We start from the raw sequence: 6,073 nt of genomic DNA on the forward strand, positions 1-6,073 counted from the left end.
GCAACTGATTTAAAAGGATACTTTCAAGTTTTCCCTAAATAAAATGCCTCTTCTGGCAAATCACCACTGCCTATTTGGATCACTCCACCATCCAAGATTCACTACATCCTGTAACAAAATTAATGCTGGAAAATGCAAAACTGGGCGCGGAAATGGGTGAATGACATATAACATAAAGTTCAATACGTGTTATTTTTCCTGACGGTAGCCCATTACTTCTTGAAGTACAAGCTATTAGGTTGCCAGAATCACTACTTCTGTGTCACTAATCCATGTTACAAGGTAGCTGTTGTCCACATAGAAGGATTAATTTCTTTCCTCATGTGATTCCCATATCAAACAAAATAGCATTTTACTAAATAATGGAAATTAGTGATCTTGACTGAACAAAGGAGGACTGTTTTTCATCAAATAGCCTTGGGTCTATGATAGGCAGTAGCATCGAGACAGTCTTCTGTCTGCAGCCATTTTGTAATGAATGATGACTGTGCCATCAGCACAACATTATTTTGTTTTCTTCCAAAAGACTAATAGCTACCACATTCAGCATACTTGAGTGACTTTAGAAAGCAGTTTGTCAAAAAAAATTGGCCAGCTATTTGTTAAGTCATGTGAAGTGAGATGCTACATTAAGTTACTTAAGGTTACAATTCATTCAGCTAGTCAAAGGAGATTTCTGGAACCCTTCCACTGGAGAATGTTTACAGAAATTTAAATAGGGATTAACTGAGATTTTTAAGAACACAAAGTGTTTGTAAACATGGTAATAAGTAAATCACAGTTTGTGAATTAAGAACATGCCAAGTTGCTCAGATACATCGCAAACATAATATTGAAACATGACTGAAAACAATAGCACTGAGCATCACCACAAGACCAATTACTCCAGCAGGTTTATGATTTCTTGCTCACATCAACATGATACACCGTTAATACCGGAAGCCTGCTAGGAACAATTAATTTTTCAAAATTGTAAATTTAAGCAGTCTGCTGCTAACAGGTGGGTGTGATACTTACCCATTTCTGGGTCTATTTGAAAACTGCGTCAAGCAGAATTTGCGCAGATCCATGGCGGTGGCAGAGGCGCTCTCCCATCCCCTACATACCCAATTGCTTTTCAGATGAGAAACAGATAGCTGGCAGTTGAAAATCACCCTTGTTTATTTAAATTGGATAAACTAGGTTATCGTAAGGAAACAAACCTACTCCAGGACAAGCTCAACAAGCAGAGAGCAGGGTACAGGCCTTTGAAAAGGGCTGACATCAAGTGGGATACTCAAGTTTGATGGAAATGTAATGTTGACCGCAGCAATGTAGCGAGACAGCTGGCCCTCCTGGCAGGAAGCGGAGTTGCACTAATCATCTATCTACAAAAGAAAAGTTTGTTACGCAAGTGAGTGTTTAGGGAGTGGGAGAGCATTGTCATCCCATGGACCTAATCAAAGGTAATGGGAGAAAGCAGGATTAGGCTATCGAGTTGGACAATCAGCCATGATTGTGATGAATGGCGGAGCAGGCTCGAAGGGTCAAATGGCCTCCTCCTGCTTCTATCTTCTAATCACAATCTACTGAAGATAAAATCTGAGGAAGAATTGTCTTGCCTCATGTGCCACTTGGTACGGATGACAAACGCAGTTGTACTTATCATAAAAGGTGTAAATTATTTTCACTGACATTGGCAATTTCTGGAGCAGTTTATAACCTTAATCTCTGAACAACAATGCAAGAAAGTCTCCACAATGTGCAATTTTTGCAGGAAATTCTTTGTTCAAATACAGCCCACTCTGTGCTGGAATTTCAAAATCATTGCACAGTGCAAATACTTCACAAGAATAATTTAAACTCAGGGGAAAAAAAATCACAAAGGAAATTGTGGCACTCTGCAGTCTTTGAAAATAGTCACAGTCTTAAATGTTTCAGATGTGGAATAATATATTACCTTAAGGCTGAAGGAAATACCACAGACTTAGTGCCTTATAGTCTGGCAAACTTAAAAGGAAAAATAAAACTGACATAAGTAAGTTTGAACTAACTTGAAATAAAGTACATATATATTCATTAACTGGAAATGAGGAATACACAGAAAAAATGCCATTGCATTGCATTCTAAACCACTACTTACTTGATGTTAACAATGATAATCACAATGAGAAATTATAAATTATAGAGAGCAACTCACGTGTGACATTTTTTAATCCCATCAACAATATCAGATGTCATTTCCAGACTATTTTTGAGGAATTAACACAAGGAAACCCAGAGATGATCAACAGATTTATTTGGCAAGGCCATAGGAACTGCAATCTAATTGTAATATATTTGTCATATGTGTATTCCTATGATGTGACCTCTCTCTCGAATGATGTCTCTTCGGCAGGAATAAGTATTATTACTGTACTAATGTGGTTTGGCAACTAGGTAAACATGTCAATTACTTTTATGCCACAATATCAAAGCATTATCTACTTACCAGAAAAGAAATTTAGGAATATCCCTTGATTTTTTGCTCTATTATTGATGGCCAGCCCATCTGCTGCTTTTACTTTAAACTCTGGAATCCTTTTCTAAGCCTTTTGGTCACTCTATGCTCTTCCTTTTCTCTTAAAATGCTCCTTACTGTCAATACAATTCTTTCTGTAGCTCAAAGACAAATTTTGATAATGGGACACTTTACAACACAAAAGGCATTATATATGAATGTAAGTTGTAGATTTAATAGTTGTGTAATCTGTTATTTACATTAATTTGGGGTATGTGCATGGAAAACTCAGTTTAGCCATAGATATAAATAAACAGGTACATGAAGTAAAACTTGAAAAATGCAGAGTTGTTCATTCAGTCTGGTTAAGGTAGAAGTTTTTTTTGTGGGAGGATTGAAAAGGAGAATCTTATGAAGGATGAGTTTAAAACACAGGAGTATAATGGATTAATTGCTGAGGCTAAAGTTTGATTTCTCACGGTAGGGGAAGGTTGAGTCTGTCAACAAATGTTGCCATGTCCCCTTCTCTTGTAATTGAACAGCAGTAGGTTGAGCACCTCCAGCCTTATCTGCCATTTAATTGGATCATGGCTGATCTATGACCCAGCACCACATATCTACCTTTGCCCAATATTCCGTCATATCTTTGATTAATAAAAAATTATCAAGTTCTAATTGTAAAATAACATTTGATGCAATTGCCATTTTGCAGCAGGTTAAAACTTCTACCATCTCTTTTCCTCCTGAAAGTTTACTCCTTTAAGCAATGTCCCCAGTCCTAGGCTCTCCAATTAACAGAAATACCCGATCAGTTCCCGTTAATATCGACAAAACTTTGATTAATTTTCCCTAATTCCCAACTCTTTTTTTGTAATTTCACTATGGAGCCTAGGTATCATTTCCCTAAATTTACACAGCACTTCCTCCAAAGTATCTTGCCTAAGCTATAACTGCTCCCAGTGACTCAGATGTGGTCTAATCAGGGCTTTGTATGGCTGTGACATGGCCGCTACTTGTATTCTAGCCACTAGATACAAGGACATCCCTGCATTCCATTAGCAATCTTTTGCCCCTGCACATCAAATTTTAGCAATCGATGTACATGGACTTCCATAGTCTCTCTGTCCCCTGCCATTCCACCGATTTCTTAACCAGATCAATAATTTGACTTCAAATTCTATGAGCTTCAAATGTCTTTTGACGTTCTACATAAATAATATCCCATAGAAATTCCATGGATTTTGGTCACCTCCTCAAAAAATTCAAGCAGCTTTATCAGACAGGTCTTCCTCTTTACATATTCAATTTGTCTGGCTCTGATCAGCAGAATTTTTTTTTCATATGTTTATTGAAGATTCTCATATATTTTACATTGCAAACAAACACAGATACAGACCCACTCAATGCTCATTATGTACATTCCAACACAACTGGGCTCAGGGATCTCCACGGCCAGGGGACAAGCCCCTGGTATCCCCGGCACCCATCCCATCTGAATCCCTTCTAATGTCACCGGGAATGACGGTAATAATATGAAAACAAAAAGGCAGAGGATCGCTGCTGGAGAGTCAGTTGAGCACCCAATCAGCCCAGGCTATAAACTAGTGAGCAGAGAAAGGAAAGAGAGAGAGAGATAGCAAAGGAGAGACAATACCCACAATAAACACCTTAGAGATTTACCTTCTCCCTGGCCTGTCAATTTCAATGGACATTTAAAGTTACTTGGTTTAGAGTAGATAGTGCCATAAAAAAGGGGTGAGACCTCAGATAAAGTTGTGTACAAATATCTGGGATGGACTTCACCTTTCCTGAAGTTAATTTTATTCTGCTATCAAATATACAGGATTGCAGCCATCCAGCAAAAGTGATATCGTCAACCAGGTTAAGCAGCCAGTGAGTTGGGAGAATTCTCACAACCAGCAAACCAGGATGTCAGAAGGTTTTTATCATTCACATGTTACAGAAACTGAATGAAGATTCAAACATTCCCTTGTAACTGAGGTAGAAGCTGAAATATAATTTTTTCAACCAAAAATAATTTTTAGTATTTCAAATAATTAGGGATTATTTCATTGGATGAAGAAATCCGAGGCTTCACAAATATAAATCAGCTATTCAGGGCCAGCAAATTTGTTCAACATTAATTATGGTTTAAAATTCTTTTTAAAAAACCCTTTAAAAAACCTTTTCAAACACATCCCTCAACAAAGCTTCACTTATGCTTTTACCGCATGGAAATAGATATTGATTCAAATTCGATTATTTTAAACTGATTTCTATCTGACAAGCCATAGACAAGAGCTCTTGTTGGAGGAGCGGGGAAGCACTGACAGAAACTTCTAGATTTCTGCATTTAACTCCATGTGTGGATGCCAGAAATCAATGTTAGTTTCACAGAATATCACTGCCAAAGACTGACAGCTTTGCAATTAAAATAGAGTTAATGTTTCAAGTCCATATGACTTCTTCAGAATTTTTTGTTTCAGATTCTAGCATCCGCAGTATTTTGACTTTAAGATGATTGGCTTTGCTGTTTACTATACTTCTTTGTAAGAAAGCATCTGAACTTGGGACATTTATAGAGCTCAGCAGCAGTATGTTACTGGTTTCAGCAATTCAAATCTGACGGAGATAGACTTGCATTGCCCAATATTCTCTGATACAACATTGCACCATTTTTGCTGCAGATAGTTCAAGAATGGATGCTATTTTGACAATTACTCTTCTGCATCTAAGAATCAAAAGGAAAATTTTAATGTACATCTTTGTACACTATCAAAGGCGCAGGAAAACATAAGATCTGCATTCAAACACCTAATCTTGGTTCTCAGGAGCAAGTACATTGGGCTATAGGTAATTTTTAATACGTTGCATCTGATTTCTCTTGAAAATTGATTTTCATTATTACATAATACAACACAGTTTATGTAAAATCTAAAAAAGTTTATACCATCAGTATCACTTCACGTCTTGTTGGAAAATTCTGCAAAACTCTCCACTCAGTTCTCAGAATTAATTAAGAACTCAAAGTTTTTTTGGTCAATAAGATCTGAATGATTTCAATGATCTGATACTTTGGGTTTTCCATCAGTGCAAGAATTACTGTGGTCAACTTAAATTATCTTAGAGATTCTCGACTAGAAAATGAAATGGAAAGACGATGTTGGTATGATTTTGTTAACTCAAGCTTGACAAAATAGACACAATGGAACCAAAAGTTTGCAAGAAGGCAGGATTACTGGAGATATTTTTCTCCAACATATGCAAACTTTAAACGTGCAAAATTTTTAAAAACCTTGCCATTTGCACAAAAATGGAATTGTGTGCTGTTTTTGCATTGCCATTCTATTCTTACACACATCATGAAACTGAATACAAGTAATAATGAATATCCATTCTCAGACAACAGTTGGACAGTTAGGCCACTCACTGGCAATAATGCAAACTCCGAAAGTTTCCAAATGGAAATTTTAAGATATGGACTGAAGTAAAAAAGTGTTCTTTGAAACATTCACCAACAGAGACAAAGGGTGGAATTTTCCTTTTTTTATGTAGTATGACAGCGGGTGGGAAAAGCAACACTAAAGCCACCAC

This window comes from Carcharhinus amblyrhynchos, chromosome 4 (assembly GCF_965287045.1).
Source record: "Carcharhinus amblyrhynchos chromosome 4, sCarAmb.v2.hapA, whole genome shotgun sequence".
NCBI lineage: Eukaryota > Metazoa > Chordata > Chondrichthyes > Carcharhiniformes > Carcharhinidae > Carcharhinus > Carcharhinus amblyrhynchos.